Source organism: Equus przewalskii, chromosome 30 (assembly GCF_037783145.1).
Source record: "Equus przewalskii isolate Varuska chromosome 30, EquPr2, whole genome shotgun sequence".
Taxonomy (NCBI): domain Eukaryota; kingdom Metazoa; phylum Chordata; class Mammalia; order Perissodactyla; family Equidae; genus Equus; species Equus przewalskii.
Genome location: NC_091860.1, coordinates 10,689,849 through 10,714,260, shown reverse-complemented (window position 1 = coordinate 10,714,260; position 24,412 = coordinate 10,689,849). Strand labels below are relative to the sequence as shown.

The 24,412-nt window shown below is 42.1% G+C and overlaps 2 long non-coding RNA genes across 2 annotated transcripts in view; one reads left to right on the top strand and one right to left on the bottom strand.

The window, feature by feature from the left end:
• Positions 1-4,341: 4,341 nt before the first annotated feature.
• On the bottom strand, positions 4,342-11,103 carry LOC139080531 (uncharacterized). Its single transcript, XR_011535102.1, has 2 exons — positions 10,979-11,103; positions 4,342-5,809 (listed from the first exon to the last, which is right to left on the bottom strand). It is a non-coding gene; the product is annotated as an uncharacterized lncRNA (long non-coding RNA).
• The window catches only part of LOC139080530 (uncharacterized), a 28,839-nt gene continuing 9,403 nt past the window's right edge, over positions 4,977-24,412 (top strand). The window contains exons 1-2 of the long non-coding RNA XR_011535101.1: positions 4,977-5,345; positions 6,329-6,508. This is a non-coding gene — a long non-coding RNA (uncharacterized lncRNA). The remainder of the gene's footprint in view (positions 5,346-6,328; positions 6,509-24,412) is intronic.

The following is a 24,412-nucleotide window of genomic DNA, read 5'->3' as shown; positions in this document are numbered from 1 at the left end:
TGGGTCAAGGTGGCAGGACACAGCCCACCTACAATTTATCACTAAATAAACAGACACTATTTGTTCCACATCTCCAAATTTAGGTGGTTCAAAATCATTCCAATCCTTCTCTCCATGGCACTGTAGGGGTGGACTGATTGGAGTGTGAATTTTGCAGCTGCATTAACTCGTTAAAAATTATTGTTAGAGGGGCTGGCCTGGTGGTGCAGCAGTCAAGTGCACACGTTCCACTTTGGTGGCCCGAGGTTCGCTGGTTCAGATCCCGAGTGTGGACATGGCACTACTTGTCAAGCCATGCTGTGGTAGGTGTCCCACATATAAAGTAGAGGAAGGTGGGCATGGATGTTAGCTCAGGGCCAGCCTTCCTCAACAAAAAGAGGAGAATTGTCAGATGTTAGCTCAGGGCTAATCTTCCCCCTAAAAAAAAGAAAAAAGAAAAAATTATTGTTAGATTATATTCCTGTTAGATTGTGATCAATACTTTATGGCTGGAAAATCAGAGTGAGAAGGTGAGACTCCGTTTGAATTAATTTTCCTTACATTGCTTCTACATGGATCTATATCTTTTAAGCTACTCTATGTAATTAAGTATGAATATTTGAAAAAAATATCTGATTTACAAAGATCTCTTTGTCTTACCATCCTTCCCAGGCCATATCAGATGTTCTAAGAAGCTCACCTCAACTACCTGGAGAGGGAGCGAAGGATCCTATACCGCCATACTCTTTTTTCAAAAAACACGTATCCACAGACCATTTTCCCAAGGCTGTAAGAAAGAGAAAAATGTGTTCCCAGGGCTGCCACATTTCTTCTCTTCTCATAAAAAACCTTAGGGAACAGACATTTTCTCCAAATAAATGTGTGCCTTTATTGATGCCAAAGAATAAGTTCCTTAAATGTAGTTACATATGGTGATTAGACTTCTAAGATGGTCCACACACATACACAAAAAATATATTTCAACTACTTTAGGAGTTAAACTGGCCTGGGGTAGCTAGAGTGGGAGCTAATTATAGGTTTTAGAATTATTTCTGGGAAACATCACCCAACCTCCAGAAAGCAGACTAAATTTTTAGGACATAACCTGTGGAAGTTGGAGATTTCCCATATTTGAAACAGGTTTAAAGTCTGAACAACATTAACTCAAACAATTTTTAAATAACATAATTCAATCTATGTGCAACAGTGCAAAATAAAATAACAGCTTCTCAAAATATAATAGTGAATATGTTACATGAAAAACTTGAAAATGTAAAGCATTAATGCAAATGAAAGACTACCAGACATATTCAGGAAGGCATTCTAAGACTGGTAGCCAAGAAAATGTCTTACTGGAAAAAATAAATGTTATGGTTGATATATACATACAAAAGATGCAATAGGTCAATGTTAATCATATCATCCATTGCATTTTTTCACTTTGAAAGCACTGAGAGATCCAGTAGTGAGTCATAACTGTTACTTCCAAACTAGATCAATTTCGAAGGAGACCTATGGCTGAGACTAGCTGATAAATGTCATTTGTAATGGGAAACATTTGCTTCCTGGCTAGTTCAGTGCATTTAGGTAGACAGTAATGAGTTGCAGCTGAAGGGTGGAGATCCTCTAAAAAGAAGTATATTTTTTCTTTGCCAAATATAATGAAAAAAGTATGACTTCCAACTGCCCCACTATTGATATTCATTCAAGAACGATTCTTGCAATGTGACTCTTTCACAGGAAAAAAAAAAAACCACTGGAAAATCAGAAGAGAAGATTTTTACAGTTCAATAAACAATATGGAGACGTAGGAAGAATAATCAAGATTTATCACTATAGAAACAAAAACAAATTAAAACAAAGAATAAATATGGCTTAAAGTACAGGAAAGTAAGTGTTTGATGAAACCGCATATTAGGATGGGCTGATTTATGTTTTAATTACAAATAAATCCCAAATCTCAGACGCTCAAGGCAATAAAGGTTTATTTTTCACAATGCTACGTGTCCAGCATGGATCTGGAAGGCGATTGTGTTCATCCTTGTCACTAGTATTTCCCTAATGAAAATGGGAAGGGAATTGCAGCACTATCGTACCTAACACTGGCATTAAATGACTCTGTATCACTTTCAGTTTCGTTTCACTGGCCAAAGCAAGTCACATGGCCACAACCAACTTCAATAAAGTAGAGCTCAATTCTACCATATGCCTGGATGGAACAAGGAGAATTGAAATATTTGTGAACAGCTTGAAGGACTATCATATCATATTTAATAAAAGAAAAACTAGGGGCTGGCCCCATGGCTAAATTGTTAACTTTGTGCCCTCTGCTTCCAGGGCCCAGGGTTTTGCACGTATGGATCCTGGGCATGGACCCAGCACTGCTCATCAAGCCATGCTGAGGCATTGTCCCACATAGCACAACTAGAAGGACCTACATCTAGAATATACAACTATGTACTGGGGTGCTTTGGGGAGAAGAAGAACAAAAAGAAAGAAAAACTGCTTATAGACCATGAATCATTTCACGCAAGTAGAGTCCATGGGAACTGTTAATACCAAACTGGAAGGTGTTTGTTAACTTCAAAAAATAACTTTCACATTTACTGCTCATCAATACATTAACGTCTATCCTTGAGATCAGACAGAAGGTTATGAGAAGTCATGAGAAATAGTCCAAACATAAATTTCAGGCAAAATTTTACGGGTCCACTAATATATTCTCTGTATGCTTACTTAGCAAGTCAAAGATATTATATTTTCTCATCAGTTTCATTATGGAGTGTGGTCTTTGTTAGTAGACTTCAACCTTTTATTTTATTTTATTTTATTCTACTCTTTATTTTACTTATTTTTTTCCTCAAGCTTGGCACCTGAGCTAACAACTGTTGCCAATCTTCTTTTTTTTTTTCTTTCTTCTTTTATCTCCCCAAATCCCCCCAGTACATAGTTGTATATTTTAGTTGTGGGTCCTTCTAGTTGTGGCACATGGGATGCCACCTCAATGTGACCTGACGAGCAGTGCCATTTCCGTGCCCAGGATCCAAACCAGGGAAACCCTGGGCCACCGCAGTGGAGCATGCAGACTTAACCACTCGGCCATGGGGCCGGCCCCAACCTTTTATTTTTTTAACTCCAGAGGAAACCTTCACCCCCAGTAGGCCCCCGTTGGTGCTTATGTAGCACCATGGCATATGAAGACAGAGAAGTGGATCTGAGCTACTTGAACTGGGATGAGAAGCTCAGAGGCCCCATAGGGTCCTGAGACACTTCAGAGATGGTGGAATTCCCTTGATTACAGCTTCAAAAACACTTCTCAAAGGAAAGGAGTTGTCTGATTGTTCAACATGGGAGTTTTCGTCTCAAAAAGTCAAGAATTAGGTGTGACAATGGAGCTTTCAGTTCATTTCTATGATAATCTATTTAACATGTTTTTAAAAAGTAGCACAATATTTATTCTCCAATTTAATTATGTGATTCGTGTGACAATATCATTTGTATCTATCTGTGATTGTGCTATATTGACCTTAATAGAATATGTATGTGTTTATGTGTACATGAGTGAGACAAAATTTCATGAAATATAACCTGCCCTTACTATATGCAATAAACTCTGATATGTTCTATTCTATTCTTTGAAATTTTTTTTTTTTAAAAGCTGATTTCAACCCACTAAATTGGTTCATGACCCACTGAGGGATTACCACCACAGCTTGAAAACACTGACCCGAGAGAAGTTTCTACTTGGTGTACATTTCTCCTGGTGGTTTGCATTAGGACATTGATTAAACACTGATGGTGTTTGCAGATGCTATCAGATTGGAAAATGTAGCTAATGTGGCCTTAATAGGCTGCAACAATGGGCCCAAGAAAAAAAGTAGAGGTTTAAAAGAGTTAAATGTATAACCTCATACTTGAATCTAGAAGATGTAAACCATATATACCAAGTAGAGGAAATATTTTAAAATTTATTTTATTCTTGTGGAAGGAGATATGGCTTAAAAGTAGAATATACGGAAAACATTTCAGGATTTTAATTTAGTATAAGCAGGATACGAGTAATCAGTGTTAAGTGATTGCCAAAATAACCAGGTGAAACTGAATAATCGGATGAAGAGTCCCTGAGAGCCTTTTCTGAGGGTGGAGCTTACCCAGAGCTTTGTGTTTAGTTCGCAGGACCACATGTTAACCAGACGGACAATGGCAATGAGAACAAATTCAATAAGGACAGTGGGGAGAATCACATCACATGAGGGTTAATTGAAGGACCTAAGGCTGTGGAGTCTGAAAATATAAGACTAAAGAAATAGTGGTCCTCAAGTACCAGAGAGTCTGCTATTAAATCCCATGAAAGAAAGATTGTACTTGCTCCCTCTTCTCCTAGAGGGCAGAACCATTCATTTATTGATTTATTCAACAAACATCTATTGAGCACCCAGCACTGTTTACTAAGCCAGGTTTTAGAGGCGCAGGAGTAAAGGCAGCTCTGCCTGCCCTCAAGGAACCCACAGTCTAGTGGGGATGGAGGTCAAGTTCCAGCTTCTGAACTTGCATTTACGGCCGTGGCGCAGCACTGTTTCCTTGGGCTGGCAGGGCCCACAGGCAATGTGCTGCCTTCCACATGGGATTGTTTCATTGTCCAGACTCATAGTGTGTACGCTGTACCTGACCGCGTCACCATCCAGCAGAAGTCTTTCAGAAACTCCCAGTTACCTTTAGAATAAAATCTAAAATCCAAATGGCACTCAAGACTTGTTTTAAAAATCTCTCTATATTTTCATCAATATTTCCTGCCATTCCCCCAGTACTGTCTACACTCCACAGTCCAGCCATTCTGGAGCAATTTCAGTTCCCTGAATGTGCTGCGCTTTCTGACCACCTCCACAACTACTGCATGCCATTCCTCATCATTAGCCCCTGGCTGACTTGTCTACCATGACAACTCGGTCACTGCCGACGTCACAAAGGCTCTGTGACTCTGGTTGGCCGTGTTCCATGATCCTTCCTCTGGGCTCCCATGGCACACAGTGCCCCTTTGTTACTTATCTTAGCGAACTGTCCCTTATCTATAAACTCCCCGAAGACAGGTGTGTTTCCTCTCACTACCTCTGCACCAGGCACAGTGGGTGGCACAGAGCTGGTCCTCAGCAAACACCTGTTAAACAAGTCAATGAATGAATGGTGCAGAATCACTTGGTGGTTCAGGTCTCATCAACAGATAAGTATCTATAACAGTCAAGCTGTTCATTGATCTTCAACTTTTGAAAATGAATCTAAATAAAAGAAATGTGAGAGGGATCTTAAAACCCACTTCAAGCTCGAGACCACTGTTGATCGCTAGGCAATGGGAGTCATAAATCAGTCAGGTAAGAGGAAGTACTCCAAAAACTTGCTTCCCAGGGACGTTAGAGGAGAGGATGAATTATTGACAGTTACCAGCAGAAGCTGATCTCCATTTGCTGGTTTGAAAGTTGTCCTGCATTGCAGGGGACACCCAGCATTTCTCTCCTGCATGAAAGGCTGGCACTGGGCAGTCCGTGTGTCAGGCAGTAAAACAATCTCGCATGAAGGGCAGCACGTTGTCCATGGGCTGTGCCAGCCAGAGGAAACAGTGCTGCCTTTGAGAGACACAAAGAGCCACTGTCCTTGCCTCCTTTTTTTTCTTCTTCAAAAACTGTAAGAGTCCAAAACTCACTGTGGAGATAACAAAGGCTCCTCGCAGACAGAAGGCTGCAGTCATTTCACCTGTAGAATTCCAGCCAAAACCAGCCCACAGGACACAGCCCACAAGATTAGGGTAGTCGAGCATCCTTTTTACCTGGACTGTAATCTGAAAGAAAAATAAGCTCCACTGAAAACAGAATATCCCTTTTTTCTCTGAATCTGTCTGTTCTGGACTGTCCTGTCCTCATCAACAGAGGAAATCGGCTCCTGCATGCCAGGATGTCTTCATGGTAATGTTTTCCCCATATGCTAGTGTCTTCCATGATGCTTCCATGGTATTCACATAATATAAAAGCCTTAAGAATTATTTCAGCAAAGACTGGTGACCATCCACAAGGCAAGTCCTGTACTAACAGGGAAGTTGGACTGGCTGACCGCTGGGATCCCTTCCTGGCTCTGTAATTAGAGGCTAGGAGAGGGAACATGTAATTCATTCGAATCTGTGGTCACCTGATGGTCACATTAATACCCAAATGGCTCAAATGTGGACAACGCTGCCATGGATTCAAGTGCAGAGGGCAAGGTTTACTAAGAGAGAACAGAGGGTAGAGGCAGGCTAAGAGGTAGGGCTGCTGTTAAGAAGAAAATTGACTTAAATCTACATGGGACACTTGCTGCATTTCAGGCAGGGGCTGGAGACACGGAGATGAAACTCGGATTGTGTTTAGATGAGTCGTGAAGACAGACCCACACCTCGGCCATTAAAATACAATGGAATCGGTGCCATGATAATTCTGTGCTATGCAGGTAGCACAGAGACCAGTGTCTGGAACCAGCATGCATAAAAGAGGACTTCTTGAATGAGGTAACAAGTGAGTTTAAGTTTAAGAATAACAGCTGAATTAGGTTGGGAGGAGGATGTGGGAAGATATTCTAGGTAGAAGGGACAGCCAACGCAAAGCAATAAAGCACAAGAAAACATGGCAGACACGGTCAGTTGCAGGTAGTTCCTGGGCACACCTGGCATAGAGGATACGTGTGAAAAGATGACAGGGGATGCGTTGGAGAAATAGGCTGAGACCCAATGGTGAAGAACTTTCCTACCATGCATAGCAGTAGGGAATTGACTTCAGTGATGAGAAGGTGTGGGTCCCAGAGCTGTGGGGAATAAGAGCTGCTGCCTGGCAGTGACTTGGGGTGGGAGCAAGACTTCAGAGAAGGAAAGAGACTACAGGAACTGGACTTCGCAGCCTAGTCACAGACTCCCGTATCCCAATCATGGCAGGAGAGTGACTGAAAGGCCCACGTGGGCCAGCGCAACAGACTTCTCAAAGATAGACTAGAATCCCTTACTCCTCACCCCCAACTACATCCTGATACTGTACAAGGCTCTGGGACTCTGTCTGGGGATGTGAGCGAGAAAGCTCCAGCAAGATCTGAAGTTAAATTTCTAGTGACCCAGAGGGTTAAGGCTCAGAGAATACGTGATTTAAAAAAATGCACATATATACAAAATATTTATAAAAATATAAAAGAAATGTATATATATTTTATATATTAAATAAATTTAATATAAATATATATATTTCATTTACATCAGAATTTGTAGATTGAGATTTACGCCTACCACATGTATCATCTTATTTAAGACTCACAATAACCTTATTTACGAGGTATTATTATTCTCATTTTTCAGTACTTAAAAATGGAGGCTACATAAAGAATGAGAAAATAAAAAGAAATATTCTCATTCAAACACCTCATTTTACACCTGAAGTGACCAAGGTTTTGGGAAAGCTAAATGGTCTTCAAGTTCAAAGACAGGTTATACAGACTTGCATTTTTTTAACTCTGACACATTGTTATTGCTTCCCCCTTTATAAGGCAAGCACATTTGAAAGGTAAATTTCCTGGACATTTTCTACTTTTGAAACATCACTTATAGCCTAGGATGATAGGAACATGTTGCAGGCCACAGAAGGCCCTGGGTCCCACAGGGTTAACCTCTTCCTGAAATATCTCCCATCCCAAGAGAGGCAGCAAATACCAGGAAGGAGAGAAGGGAAACTTCTAGAAGGGATGCGGCTGTTGCTCCTGGGGCGAAGAAGTGAACCCATGGGCATTCAGCTTATTGAACAATGCCAACAATGCCAGTCCTCTGCCAGAGTAACTGAGCTAGCCCAGAGGTCCAGAGCATCTTGGTTGGAGGCAGAAGTTCCATCTCTGCTGTCAACCTGCTCTTGGCTTAAGGAAGAAACTACTATTTCTAAGAACCTACTGTGTGCCAAGAGCTCTTACCTGTGTCATCTGATTTATTCGTAGAAAGAATACTGTGAGAAAGATATTATAGTCTACTCTCTGTAACCACGGTTCTGCACCCATGGATTCAACAAGCTAGAATCAAAAGGCCTACGACGGTTGCATGTGTACTGAATACCTACAGACTTTTCCTCTTGCCATTATTTCCTAAATAATACAGTATAACAACTATTTAGATCGTATTACAAGCGATCTAGAGATGATTTGAAGCATACAGGAGGATATGCAGTTTAGATGCAAATAGACGCCTTTTTATGTAAGGGCCTTGAGCATCTGTGGATTTTGGTACCCACGGGGTCCTGGAACCAGTCCCCCAGGTATACCAGTGACGACTCTATTTCCACTTAACAGGAGAGGAAAGTGAAGATAAAGAGGTTAAGGGTCTTGCCAAATTCCCAGTGCTAGGAATCAGAAAGGCTGAGATTCCAAACCAGCTCTTCCTATCCCCACACCCATTGCTTTCTTTTGTTCCCCATGGCCACTCCTCACTCATTTCTATACCGCCCTCCCTTACTGTTTGTCCATTCGTGAAAAGGGCTAGTGAAACAGTCCTTCCCTTCCCTTCAGGAAAACTCAGTGAAATAACGTGAAAGTATTTTGAAAGAAAAAGATGTATATGTCAGGATTCTTGTAGCCAAAAGAAAGGTGGAATCAGACTTTGCAGAACCAAATAGCAACAGCTTAAGTCCCCAGACTTCGTGCAAACACACAAAACCATGTTGATTCCATTACTAAGACAGGAGAGGCAGGGAGGAGGGAAAACACGCTGGACTTCCCAGTGACTGTTTTTGGAAAAAAACAAAACAAAACAAAAAACCTCGGTGAGCTAATCTCGAACGCGAGGAACTGCTCCTTTGTTGTCCAGCTGCTGCCTTCGAATCCTGTGTTTGTGTTACCCACAATTGCCACGGAAGTGTTTCATTTCGTTTATTTATTATTTATATCCCAAGAGAAACGCAAGGCCTGGAAGTGAAGCTTTTTTCATTTTCATACACTAGATTCATATCTCGACCACTTTGTTTTGCCGATATGTCAGCTTAAAAATTACAGAGCTAATACAACCACCAGCCGAGAGGGTGAGGTACTCTCAAATTCAAATATTTGGATTTGACGCCGAAGTCTGATGCCAAGGACATGCTGATCTGCGACTGAAGAGCCGAAACACAAAAGTCCCAATCTTATTTTCTCCTGACTATGTCACAGGGATGCACTGCCGACTTAATGTCTTTAATCTGCCTTGCTGCTTCCAAAGCCACAATTAATCAGAATCCATGCAAGGGCCAGCCCTGTGACAAGCTGCCCCTGAACACAGCGCGGCTGGGACCGCAGATCCCCGCCGACCCTTTGTTCCATCGGCAGAAGATTCTCTCGGTGGCCAGCTGAAGGCCTTTTCTTTGTGTCGTGATTGACAGACATGAATTAAATATCACCCCACTGGGCTCTCTGATTGGTGAATAACGATGGATTACAAGAATGTCTTGGGAAAATGGCGTTTTATGATAGGGGGACAGTACCAGAAAGGCAGAGCTTTTCCAGCTAATCCTGAACTTGACAACAGCAGAGACCTTCATTTTAGGCTCTGATTTTTTTTTAGTTCAATATGCCTTGTTCAGGTCCCGAAAGGAATGATCCTGGAATGGCCTAAGAGAAGAGGATGAAGCCAAAGAAAGTAAAAATTGGGGGGAAAGAAAACGATCGTTTTCTTTAAAAGACTCATGTTTCTGGAGATGTGCTTGAAGGAGTCTCTTCTAAAATGGGTCTGGCATTGTCCCTGAGGCATGTTGTTCTTTCTCAGTTTATCAGCGCGGCAACTAATGTTCCTTAGGGCAATGATGTGTGCTGCAGAATCCACCCTATTCCCAGCATCCTGCACGCAGTCGTGGGCATAAACAGCTCTGCACACACAGCCCTCTGGTTTTGAATAAGCAGAAACGGTGCATTAAGAAAGTACAGAGAAATGGGGGAGCAAAGAAAGGCATCCCAGAATTCTAGGTGACACAGCACATATGCAGCTAACTAGATGAAGAAGGAGGTGCAAAATGACAAAATGACATAAACAACCTGTCATCTAGTCTATGAACTGGTGAGGGGATTAGATGAGTGTTCATTTCAAAAACGTTGGGTAAGCTGGCTCAGTTGGTGACCCTCTAAAACAGAAAGGAGTGATTGTAATGCGAGCTCTCACAGCATCATTAGTCTTAGTTTCTATTTTGTGAATGATATTTTCTGATGCATCTAACATATATTCCAATGTGAAAGGAGGCTGGATTCTTAGGTTTGCCAGGGAGGTTTGCTATCAGTAATACCGTTGGAGGAGAGTGTCACAGCAGAATCTTTTGCCCAGCTTTCGATAAATATCAAAGCTGTTTTGCCACTGAGTTGGGCACAAAGATTCCTTCTACAAGATGAGAAGAAGGAAGAAGTATTCAAATGTTGGCCAGACTTCAGGCAGTAAAAATGTGAAAGTGAAAAAGGTGACAAGCTAAAGTTTGTTCAGCCTGGGGAATTATTACTAGGTCAGGAAAGGTAGTGTCAGGATTAGACTAGAGGATCAGGGACCAGCTTATAACCCTCACCTAGGAACACTCATGGGCCCCATCCAGGTGAGCAGCCAAAGAGAACTGGACAGTAATATCTGAGGGTCAGGGGGCTGCTGAGTCGGGAAGTCCGGCAGGTCAGCCATGAACAAGCCTGGACTAGAGGGGTGATAACAGATTAAGCAGCACACTGGCTTAGGAAATTAGGAGAAAAGTTGGGAAAACAGTTCAAAATCCTAGTAAGAAATTTGGGCAACAGGTAGAGTCCATAGCACCAGAAACATGCTCGAGCCAAGGAGTTGTCTCAGCCTGGAGGCCGTCATGTTCTCTGAAGAAGCGAAAGTGAATCTCGGCACGGCCAGGCTGAGTAGGCGGGGTGGCCATATGTCTCCAATGGGGTGTGTTGGAGGTGGCGGGGAAGGGAGAAGAAGCACAAGGCAGATGTTTAGGAGTGCGAAGCTAAGGAGATAACCACCTACCTTTTCCGACTGCTGGAAATGGCCTCCTTCTTTCAGGATTAAGACTTGGGAGTTTTCATGTTCATGGAAATTATAATCAAAGCAAGGTCTTTATTTAGAGAGTGCACAGTTTGAGTGAACTGCTGTGACAGTGGTAAACAGATGCCTGGGGGTTGAGCTATGCAGCAATGCCAGCCCCGGGAGCCTTCCTAAACTGGAAGAGCCCTACTCTGGGAGGAAATGTGAGTAATAACAAATATGCTTTTTTAGTAGATCAACAGCTTCCTGAGCTGTAACATGGCACATCCCCACCCCCTCCCACCATATTTTTTTCTTCCTAAAGTACACTGTGTTGCTAGGAAGATTTATTAGCTGTGTGTTTCTTCAACTCCTTCTTGGATCCAAACAATTCAGTCTTAATGTCTTGGATATGATGTCACTGAAGGGAATGGGATTATTAAGGAGTCAGAGAAGTGGACTGGGCAGTGATGGAGTGTTGAGTTTGCTCGGGCTGCCATAACAACGTACCACAGACTGGTAACTTAAGCAATAGAAATTTCATTCTTTTGCAACTCTGAAGGCTAGAGGTCTAAGATCAAGTTGTCAGGCAGGGTTGGTTTTTCCCCTTGGCTTGTGGATGGCCATCTTCTCCCTGTCTTCACATGGTCTTTTTTCTGTGTGTCTATATCCTAGTGTTCTCTTCTTATAAGGACACTGGACTTATTGGATCAAAACCCACACTAATGACCTCATTTGACCTTAACTAGCTCTTTCAAGATCCTATCTCTAAATATATTGTGAGATACTGGGAGTTAGAACTTCAACATATGAATTTGGGAGGGAAGACACAATTTAGCCCATAATATGCCACGAGCAGCCTCCCTGAATACCCAGGAGACACAATTGCTTTGGGGTCTATAAGACTGTTGTAAAATAGTCTTCACATAAAAACAGAATGTTTATGGACCTATAACCAGTGGATTTTCATTTAATCAATCATAGACCCATTTATTATCATAACCCTATTATTATCACATACCATACAATTAATTGTCCCATCAATATCAATAAATATTTATTGAACGAATGAATAACTCTTTTCTCTTGAAAAGACCCGTCCTTCCTTTGGAAGGATTTGACAGTTGAGAGATGGGCCAAGGTCTCAGGTTACTCTGCCGATTGCCTCCTATTGAATGAGTTGCGGGCAGTCTCTAGTGGACTATAAAGCATCATAAATAATTCACATTAAACAACCCTTGTCAAAATAAATTAATAGAGTGCTGTTTATGACCCAGTCACTTCAGTTTCTTCAAGTCTGTTGGCTTGCTCACCGACTTGAAAACTCTAACACCAGGTACCGTGGCTGCCTGCTATGAGGATGAGGTCCTCTCCTGGGGAGGGAGGGAGAAATGCTGGGCAAACAGCCTCCTTCAAAATGAATTTCTGTGAAAAATACTGGATCAGCAGCCATGAGGATAGGGATCCTTCATTATAGGCTCAGTCCAGAGGAGAGTCAAACAAGCTCCTGGTTAATTTAACTGGCCTGTTCCATGTGGGTTTATTGGCCCTGAGTAGCATGCAAGTCTCACCCTAGAAGATTCTAGCATTAGTGTGTTGGTCATGGCCCCTGAAGACAACCCCCTGCTCCAGGAACATAGTTTTCCCTTGGCTAACATTTTGTCACAGTCACAGCAGCCATGTGACAACCCCGTGTCAGGAACATCTCTGAGTCAACACGGTACTCAGAAGGAAGGACAAAGCTGCGAATCAGAGCTAGGAAAAAAGGTGAAGAACTGAATTCTGTAATATCGAAGGGCCAAAGATAGGCTCATTCTATTTTTTATTGTGGTAAAATATACATAACACAAAACTTATTATTTTAACCATTTTTCAGTGTACCATTCAGGAGCATCAAGTACATTCACATTGTCGTACCACCATCACCCTCGTCTATTTCCAGAACTCTTTTCATCTTCGAAAGTGAAACTGTGCTCACTAAGCACCAACTCCTCATTCCCCCACTTCCTCCATTGCCTGGCAACCACCATTCTACTTTCTGTTTCAGTGAATTTGACTTCTCTAGGTACTTCAGATAAGTGGAATCATACAATATTTGTCCTTTTGTAACTGGCTTATTTTACTTAGCACGATGTCTTCAAGTTTCACTCACGTTGTAGCATCTGTCAGAATTTCCTCCCTTTTTAAGGCTGAAAAACATTCCATTGTATGTATATACTTTACTTTGTTACTTATTCATTCATCAGTGGACACTTGGGTTGCTTCTACCTTTTGGCTCTTGTGAATAGTGCTGCTATGAACACAGGTATACAAATATCTATTGAGTTCCCTGCGTTCAATATTTTTGGGCATTTACCCAGAAGTGGAGTGGCTGGAAGGGCTGATTCTGAAGTCGTTTCAGGACATTTTCAAGCCCAGGAGGGAACAATAGAAATAAACAGAAACACGCACTGAGCACTGGAAGTGGGGAGGAATTGGGAAGACACAGCTGGGCAAAAAGGGTCCAAGTCCGGCTGAGGAACATGGGCAGTAGGAGCTCTATCCTCAGCCTCCTGAGATATTGGTTACCCCGAAGGATTTCTGCTTTGAGTGTATGCATCTCCTTTGGATCCCAAAGCTCTACGTCTCTACTATTCTGCCATCTCGTACCACTCTCTACACTGGAGGTTCTTTATACATGTACCTTAAGTTTCCTGCTAAACTGTGAACTTCCTGAGGGCAGCAACTATGCTGAATTCGTCTTGAAGCTCCAGTAACACCTAGTATAGTCTCTGGAGCACAGCTGGTGGTTAATAAATGTTTACTAGATAGATGAACCTAATATTAAATACTAGAGAAACAGACCTACTTGCTCATTTCCTGGAATTCTTCAAGGAAACCACCACGGTCATGTCAGCTTAGATGTTATTAATAGCAGTTGAGTAAGCAGAGGAAGTAATAATACCACTGTGGGAAAATTAGGCCACCTCCTAAATCCCATGTGCAGTTCCAGATCTGCCATAAGTAGTCTCTATCCCGGGTACTGAGGATAATCTAGAAAGAGCTCAGGGGAAAGGTAAGCAGAAAAATAAAGATTCTAGAAGCTGTCAGGTGGGAAACAGTTGAAGGAATTGACTGTTTAGCTTGGAGACAAGAAGACCAAGGAAAGAGACATCATGAATGTTTGCACATATTTGAAACGCTGTCTTGTAGAAGAGGAAGCAGGCTTGGTTTTACTCCATAGGAAGAAGCAGGACCAATGGGTTTAAGAGCAAGGAGACAAGATTCCACATAAGAGAGAACCGTTAAACTTAAATTTGAGCTCTCCAACAATGGGATAGACTGCTTGATGAGACAGTGAGTTCCGTGTCTACACAGAAATGGTCAGGAATGTGGTAGAAAGGGAAATACATACTGGGTCCTGTAGATTCTTGTTTTGACCATCATAATCTTTATTTCTAAGCCTCTAATAGTCTCCTTTAAAAAAAAAGTCCCGTTCAGTTTCAGGGATGCAATATCCTCTCTTCTCTCTCTGATATTACCCCTGGGTCCTCAGAAAAAAAAGAGCTTCCCCTACTGAGTTTGATGTCACCCTTCAGGATATGAGTTTTTCTCAAATGATTGACCATTCTTAGCTGTGAGCTCATTCTTGTGGCCGCAATCTCCTTGTAGTCTGTCTGCTTCTTAGCATTCTCAAGCAGGAGTGGGAGATACCTAGCATCAGGCAGGGTTTGCCAGTAGTTAGTCTTCTGGGTATAGGGATTGTCCATTATCTCTGGATGTTTCCAAAGCATTCTTCCAAAGCTTACATTCTCTGCTCCTGCCTGAAGGCAGACATCTCTACTTGGCAAGGAGGGGTCCGTCAGAGCTTGTCCCGTCTGGCTACTCCTCTGTGCTTCCGTAACCACTCACCCCTAGGTTTGCCTCTGGGCTCCCCTTCTGCCCCTCATAACTGTGACCCCCAAGCTTGGGGTTGGAGGCTTGGAGCATTCCAGAATGATTTCTTCCTTCTACAATAGCCTTTTGGTTTTTGAAAAACACTTTCCTCTCTTGTCCCAATCCTGCCTGCCTTCTCTTATTTAGGAATTCTTCTTATTTCTAGCCCACCAAGAATATCTCTTCTAGTTTTCCAGTTATATTGTGGGTTTATTATTTTAAACATGTAGTCTCTTTTCTGTCATTTTTAGGCATCTGTGCACAGTTAACCATCTTAATTCAATCTCCTGTCCCTTCCAATTCTAAAAGTTATAATTTTATGAATGCAAAGGGAAAAGTAAACAGAAAACACACAGTCATTATAAAAAGAACTCATTTTAAAACTATGTTTTTCTAATTATGACAATAATAGTACAGAGATGAAATCCAAGATCATTCACAATCACCATATCAATCTCCATAATACCAACAACTACCGAGATTTTGGAGTATATGTAAAATATACATATCTATACGTATATATCACTGACTATAAATATGTATGCATATATAAAATATGCTACTTTTATATACATAAATATACTTATAAGGAATGAGAATAAATTCTCCAAATTACCTTAACTATCTCTTGAAATCCCTTGCAAACTGTTATGTGATTATTTTAGTAATTAAGCCAAGTATAAACTGCTGGTTACCTTTTCTCTTCTTTGAACTCTTTTGGGTTTTTCTCATTTTTGTGCATTTTGTTTTATAATTAAGTGTTACTCTTTTGCTGGCTAACCACAGGAAACTTGTTTCTCAAGCATCTTTGTTTCCTTCACCATGTGTAGCAGTCTCTGCAAGGCTTAGCAAAGACAAAAACTTGGCATCTGCCATCCTCGATGCCTGGAATGGCGCGCCCACACTGCCTTTTAAGGTTAATTAATTTCAATCTTTATTAAAGTAAGTCATGAACACAGTTTTAGAAAGCTAGTAGTAATTCCCATTCCACCCAATTTATATCATAACTTATGAGTAAATCAATATTCAGGTTTACATTCTTATGACTATGTACATTTTCTTTTGCCTGGGCTAAGTAGAATAGCATAATTATGTTCCCTTTCTTATGCAAATTTTTCAAATGTTCCTAGAGTTATCAATTGACTCTAATTTTTTTCTTAATTTGTACAATCATTAATTCTAAATATTCCAATAGCTCTGTAATATGCTTCTTGATTCTGTTTTCCGCCCAATCAAGTACATTAGTTTTGGTTTTTTATCCAGGAGATCTTCTCCTTGGAGTCTTCCTTCCTCATTCTCCAACCTGGATTGTTGCTTCCCAGGCGTCCTGTACAGCTGTCATCCTGTGTTGGGTCCTCTGCTTCCTATAATTTCTGCCTGGTTTTCTCCCTTCTTCTTCTGAAGAACGTAATTCAGCACTTTTCTGAGAAGGAGCATATGAAAGGTAAAGCATTTTAGGATTTAAATATCTAGAAAGATCTTTTGTTCTCTCTTTATACTTAGTTAGTAATTTGGCTGGATATAGAACTCTTACATCAAAAAACAAAACCCCTTAGATTTTTGAAGGCACCTGTCCATCGCCCTATAGCTTCTATTATTGTTATGAAGAAGTTCAATACCATTTTGATTCCTGATACTTTTTACATGAACTGTTTTTCATTTTTCCTCTAGAAATTTTTAGGATTTCCTTTTTATTTTTGACGTTCTGATATTTCCCAGGGATATTTGTGATTTGAGTCCTTTGTGGTAGGTGCTCAACATGCCCTTCTAAATCTAGAGACTCAGATTGAAAATAATTTCTTATTTGCTCTGTGTGTGTCTGTGCGTGTGTAGGAGGTAGATAATTTGTCTGGCTATATGGGAAAAAGGAGAAAGCTGCATTATGTATGTAACCTTTCATTCACATTTTCAGTTCCATGTCTCACAACCTTCCATATTACCTGGTAATTCCAAGACCTGAGGCTTTCTAGGGCTCAAGGGGGGCAAACTGACCCTCTGCTCTTTGTTGTTTCCCTTGCAGGCATTTAGATGACTGGCTTCTGCATTCTGTATCATATCTCATCCATCTATTTTTTTTGTGTCTAAAGATATGTTAACATAATGTTCATTTGGTCTTTGGGACTTTTTACTTTTTTTATTCTTGACATTTCAATAGATTTATCAGGCTTGTGTTAAACCCATCGTATTTAACCAGAAGTCTAAAGAGCTTTTAAAGTGAGTCTTTTAAGCCAGCAAGGGCCATTTTGCTGTCGGAGTTATTGGGGAAATGTTTCCGAACAGGACAAAGACTAGGGTCATACAGTTTCTCTTTTCTTTAGTAAACTTAACTCTTTGCCTCCTGGCAGCAAATGACAGAAATGACATCAATCAACTCTCGCCTTTCCCTCTTGACTAAAGTCCCATCTATTGCTGACCTCACCAACTCCTCCTTGGCCGCTAACAAGTAAAGGATCTATTGTTTTACATGCTTGGACTGACCCGTGAGCATGGGGCTAGGAGTCATTCTGAGTGCCAGTCTACAAATCTGACCTAAATACAGAGATTGTTAGAGTGGTTCACCCAAGGGACCAGATGTTACTTCATCTTAAGGGCTTAATTCCAGATTCTGAATTTCTTTCTTTCTTTCTTTTTTTTTACAACTTCAGCAAAGGCAAGAAGAAAGTAAGATGCTGACACTGTGATGCTACCACAGCTGTGTTGTATTTCTGATGATGCATTTGATATTCTTTCTGTAATGAATGCCCTTCTCATTCAGACTAGTGTATCTCTCCTAGAGCTGTTATGAGCCAAGACTGGAATCAAATTGTCTAGGTTTGAATTCTGGCTTCACCACTTATTTGTCCTGTGACCTCGGGCAAGATCATCTCTCGTTCCTCAGTTTCCTCATCTGTGAAATGGGAATACAATAGTAACCGGCTCATAGGGTAGTTGTGAGAGTAAAATTAACATAATGCCTCATGCAGTTTAAGTATTATATAAGTGTTTGCTCTGATTAGTGCTGTTGTTACTTCAAATAACAGGATGTTGGAATTGTTACTCTGGTTTTAAAGAAACTCATTAGAAGAAAAACAAAATCGAATAATCTGGAATCACAGTTGTTTTTCAAATATGACATGTGGAGGTAATTCCTTAGCAACCAAACCTCAAATGACACACAAGAGACTCCTTTTCGAAGACCCATTATGTTCCTTTTCTATATTAATTATTGTCAATAATTCCAAGGAGAAAGTTCAAGTTTGCCTAATAAACCAAGTCTTCCAGATGTGAATAGAGTGGGTCAGGGGGACTCCTCGTGTGCTCACGTGACATCCCTAGGTTTCCTCTTTCCTTCTCTTCAGGAAATCCCCTTCTTATCCGATTCTTTGTCTATAAACAGATGAAATTTGTTTGGAAGTTCATGACTAGCTTTGTGTTTGGATGGGAAGCTTTTGTGAGAGTGGGATACTTTGCTTGGGCTTATGTCCAGCGTTGACCCGTGGTCCAGTGTGGAGGGAAGGTGAGGGGCTGGCAGAAAGGGAGGAGCTAGAGGTCAGCAAGCACAGGCAGACCTAAAGATGCCCTAACCTTGACTTCTCTCCCTACGGAGGACTTGTGGTGTGCTGGAAAGGGCCCAGGATCCAGAGTTTGTCAGATCCAAGTTCCAGTTTTATCTCCAATTCAACTTCTCACAGCTTTATGAACTTTGATTCTTTATCTGTAAAATTAAAACTTCTTGGTGTTGTGATGGGCAGCCAATGAGTCATCCCAGAACTCCCTTTACGCCCATTCTTCTCTCCTTTTCTTACTACGCTTGACTAAATCCATACATGCATCTCCCCAATTACAGCTGCAAGACACATCTGTCCAGGCAACACGGGGATGCACAGGGCCCTGGTGATTACCCCATAGGACATTCACTTGAAGGGTCTGCAGAGATCAAATTTTCAGGACTATCCTAAATTATCTCTGATAATGGCTGGTTTCCGCTCAGCAATTGAATCACGTGTATCCAATCAATTTAGCGGTATTTATTAAGCCCTGCCCTGTGCCCTAGGGACCACAGAAGATACAAAGGAAGAAGAAAAGAGATTACAATTTTGTGAAAGAAATCAAACAACTAGATAAATAATATAGAACTAACCCAAGTAATGGACTGTAGACAAAATCCTGCGGGACTTGTTGAAGTTCAAAGTGGGAGACTTAATTTTGACATCTTATTCGATCTCCCTGTGCCATACAGTAGTGTTCAGTGGAAATGTCTTCACCTCATCCAAGCTAAGTGGGGTTTAGGGGGTTTCATGACAATGTGAGATGGGGTCTGGGGGGTTCTGGGAATGTGTACACATGCTGACTTGTCTTCAGGAGCCAAAATGCTTTCCCAGCCCAGAGATGTTTCAGTCTGGGGTTATTTTCTCAGCTTCTTGGGAAAAAGCCAAAGGGAAAATGCTAATGGATACAGCAAATTCTTTTCAGAACATGTTTTGGGCCAGGCTCAGCTACCAACCGATTTTTAATTTTTGGTGATTTGCTAGAAGCAGGGTCTCAGCTTTATAGCATGAAGTCTTTCTAGCATGAATCTAGAGCACAGATTCTCTTCCTGCCTGTCCCCCTCCATTTTGCTCAGAGAGGATGGAGAGACTCTTATCTCAGGCATCAGTCAGATACTTGGCACATCTATACTATTTCTCATTCATAGAACTTCAAACTCTCTGAAAATAAACTAAAATCAAGTACTCAGGACCATTCAACTAAGCTCATGGTTATTGGTGGCCAACATTTTCTAGGCAGGGACTAGAGGTTGATTATCAATAAATGCCTCGTTTTTTTTCTCCTCTCATATAAGAATTGGAGGGTAGGCCTAGTTGTGCTAACTTCTGCTTTTCCTTATGTCTACCCTTCATCCTGACTTGACCTACAGTAACACTATTTCCCCTTAAGAGGATTGGGTGGTCTGCCATATTGGAAAATTCCCAGTTATATCTTGCAGAATAAGGAAAGGCAGACCCATGTAGCGTAGAGTGCACTTTGGGTTATATTCAGATGCCATCCTGGCAACTTCAGCTTCACAATCTTCTATTTTCTGGCTGCTGCTTATCTTAATGAGGGACTGGTCTGTTGGAAGTTTCAGAAATCCTGTTGGACCTCAAGTTTGCCCAGGCCAACAAAAGTCTGAGGCAAGGACAGGCTTGCGTTGAGTGAAAAGCAATTCTTACCTGGTTCTGGCTCCCCTTAGCTATCGCAGTACTTCTGGGACACTTGAAAGTTCATACCAACTTTTTTGACGGGTGCCCAGTTGGTGTTTCACGTGGGTTTGCAAAGAAGTCTTTCCAGGAAGTATCAGCAAAGTCCCTCATCTGAGCAAAAGTACTGATACTTGGTCAAAGTGGCTCTCCCATTAGCTGCCAACTGCTCCTAAGGCCAGGACAACCACTGAGGGCACTGCTGCTCTAGGGGTGCTGTGCCTGATGTTGAAGTGTGTCTGCCACACCATGCTGGGCCAGCTGGTGCTGGTATCACGGGGCTGCTGCCCACACATGGGGCCATAGTGCTGGTTCAGGGGTCTGCCACCCCCTGTGGTGCAGCCACCACCAGAGTCGGGCTACAAACCCTGATGCTGTGTGCTGCTTCCTGGGGCTGCAGTCTCACCATGTCCATGATGCCCTATGCAGAAATGGCCTTACTGAAGTAGGGACAAACCTTTCCTTCCACTGTCAGGGCACGCTCTCACACTTTAGGCCAAAGTAACGCTGCTGCCTGCTCCCAAAGCCTTACGGAGAGTTTTGTATGATCCCACCACTTTCCATTCTTACCTGCCTCCCTCCTCTCACCCATTAAGACTTGGCAGCTTGTTGAGTGGGGATCAACCAGAGGAAACATCTATGTCCCGGGCACCAGGCTGTTTGCTCCTCCCACACTGAGCATTAGGTCGAAGCAACCTGGTGGGTGCTGCCCGGGGAGTGCTTCAGGCCCTCAAACCAAAAACCTGCCTCCAATCCTCCTTCCTAATTCCAGCCAGACACAGCTTGTAACCTTGTTTTGTTGCAGAGAAGCATGACAGTGTGATTAATAAAAGACTGGCAAGGGTGAAAGTATCATTAGGATAAAATGACATGAAGAAGTGGAATGGATATAAGGTCAAGGGGAAAATGAGGGACAAAATTTCTGGATATTAAATGAGTTTTCACGTATTTTTTAGTGGATGAAAATGAGTATCAAATTGTCCAGATATTCCATCCAACACATTTAAAAGTGATGTGTACTTTTAGTTTAAAATATTGACATTTACAATCTGCTGGAAATTATACCCCTGGTAACCATTTAAACTGATGGAAAAATTTTGGATTTTAACTTTAAAATAGGTGAAAATCTTCAGAGTTTTTCAAAATTCTCTCTTTTGAGGGAGGTGAGTTATGAGCAAAAATGTTTGAAGAACTCCAATTCAGAGTGTTTTGCAAATATGCTCTAAACAACTAACTGATTTCTACGAATTTTATTTCACAAACTGTTTTCTCATTGAAATATTTTGTGTGTGTTTGAATTTGTTTTTCAGTGGAAACTCTGAAGAACAATAATGATATTAGGGAGTTACATTAATTTGGCTCACCCTCCATCCTGAACGGGCTGCTCCGTCTGCTGCTATCTGGACACTTGCCCAAAGCAAGCTGACCTCAGATTCCCAGCCACGAAATGCAGGAACAGACCTTGCAGGGAACCACGTTAACAATTCTACTTTAAAGCTTGATCTGTTCTCATTCTCTGTCGTCTCCTCCTTCTTTTTCTACTTTTTAATGTTCCAAACAAAAAAGTGGCAAAACTCAAGATTACTTGGCAAGGAGCATGAGTGGGAAGGGAACACAATTAGTGAGTAATGCTTAGTCTTCCCTGTGAAGTTATTTTTATTGCTACGCCAAGCCTCAAGGATCAGTGGGGAGGGAAGAGTTGAGAATAAGCGGGTAACTTGATTATCAAGAGAACCTTTCCCTAACTGGAAAAAGAATGACCGTCCCAGGAAAAATTGGCTCACAAGGATGTGCTTTCCTTGAATGTCTTTATAAACTTCTTTGTGGGTTACAAGAGAGACAGGACTCAGGGGCTGGAAATGGAGAGAAACTTCTGCCAGCTGTGTTCATTGTGGGCAGAGGGACAGGGATTTCCTTTAGCAAAGGAATTGTAGGGAATTGGGGTCCTTAGGATCAGTGGTCAAAGGTAACATTCTTTTCCCAAGGCAATGAGAGTCAGCAGAAAGTCAATTTATGCCAGCAGCGGGGCAAACAGCATAAGAGCTTTTAACACCAAATCTGCTGCCCAGAAGCTGAGCATAAGCCCCAGAAGGCTCCAGTCTCTGAAGAAAAAGTCGAGCACGAGTTCAGTTTGTTTCCTCCTTTGCCTTGGTGATGAACACCAGGGTCACATTTAACAGTGGAAACTGGAAATTTAGCCAGTAAGAAATTTAACTCCCATCTATGTATTTGTATTTATTTAAGTCGTGTTCTAAATGACATCTACTCTGAAATTTGTTGGCAAACTGATAAATTGTGTTTGTAGGAGATTTATATTGATAAGCATAAACACACAGTTTTATGTTTATACGTACACACACATATCCATCCTCATACACATTTTGTGGGAAATGTTTAACTTATGGCTCCTCACACTAAATGTGCCGTTGATCAAGTCTGCAGAACTAGAAGCCCAGATGGTTGTTTCACTTTAAGCAACCAAGCCTTCGAACACCATCGATTATCAACCCAAATTGTAGGCCCTGTGCCTGAGAGGAAATGATCCATGTTTCCAGGGCTGCCCTTGCCAACCGGAGCCTCAAGGTGAGGCCAAACAGGGTCCCGTCTAAACACGCGGAGGTGGTGGCTGCAATTGCTGAGCCCTGAAATAAATGTCTGTGAGCCCACTGCCTCACTCTTCCTTGATACCCATTTCTCGTTCTGATTATTTAAAACTGTGTCCGCTGATAGGTGGGGCCAGAGAAACCTGAGAGAACCGCACAGTTTTCATGGAGTCACATCGCAAGTTGTTCTCATGGCTCTCATGGTGTTAAATGACCGGGTTGGACACCCCTCGACTTTGTTGACAGCAAGGGCACAGCGCCTGTGGTTAATAGACTCTGGTGCCTCGGGGAAAGCCATATCTGGCCATGCGGGCATCCCCAGTCCTTACTCTGGGCCAGGAGGTTGTGAATGGAGATTCCACGTGGAGATTGGAAATTGTTCCTCCAAAAGTCCCACCTCTGAATAGCCCAGAGGTACGTACATCAAAGAGGGCCTCTGTTGGCCTGTTTTTCTTGGCCAAGTGGGAGGAGGAATGCTGGAGAGCCCAGGACATTCCCATAGAGACGTAGGGCCCTGACTTGGTATGTTGTTCCCAATTCCTTTCTGAGTGAATTCCACTGCTGATAAACTGGCTCGGGCACAAATGTTCACAGCTGCGTGAAGGATGTTGCCGGGGACATAATGGCTGCTGTGTGTGGTAGAGCACAAACAGTCCCTCACAGGCCTGGACCTGAGAAACAATGGGGCGACAAACAGCCTTCAGGACAATGCATTCATTTCCTGTAATAACACTGGGCCAAATGAGGCCCAGCGGGCCGGCTCCACCTGACCAGGAGACTCTCCACCGATGCCATCATTTTCGAGGCCTGTTGTTCATTAAGGATGAGAGACACACATACAAAGAAGAGAGACTGTAAGCATTTGGGTTTGTTTTCTTTTTCCTTGCAGAGCAAGATATAATTAAAACTATATATATGTTTTTTATGCCCAGATAAAACAGTGTGGTAAAAATACTAGAGAGGTGTTAGAAGCTATTTCAACTTTAAGTCTTTCTGACATTAAATGCTATGACTCACTTTCACTCCTAAAAATACTGGTATGAGGCACCCAAGGCTTTTCTGCTTCCCAGAGAGCCAACTGGCTCCAAGGCGAGCTCTCCCCTCTACCCTACCCGAGCTTCCATCCGGTGGTAGGTAAAAGCCCTATTGGGAGTTGATTTAAGATAGCTCCCTACTAATGATAATAATAGCTAACAGCCCCTGAGTACTTCCGTGATAGCAGGCCCAGTTCTAATTACTTGAATCCTCACAGGAACCCTATAAAGTAGGCACCATGATTAGGCCCATGTTACAGATGCGGAAACTGAGGTTAGAGAAGTTAAGAAAATTGCCCGAGCTCCTAACTCGTAAGTCTTTTCAAATACATACTCAGGGCCTCCCATGAACCCACTTTGCTAGACAGTATCTTATCTGTGCAGGTAATTGCCTCCTGCCGTGTGTGTGATGAAATGGCATCAATAGCTCTTGCACGGGACAGGCGTATCTTGCGGGGGCATGAGAGGGCTTCCAGGGTGGAGAGAGAGAGGAATGGCAAAGAAAGCTCTGATGGTTGTTGTAGGGGAGCCAATGTTTTTTCGCGTTAGTCTGAGAAGGGAGTGCACGGGGCTGCTTACTTCCGTGGCTGACAATTAATCAAACTCCAGGAGACTCTCCATGGATCTGTTTAGAAAGCCATGCCCTGCCCCGGCATGCTCCTGACT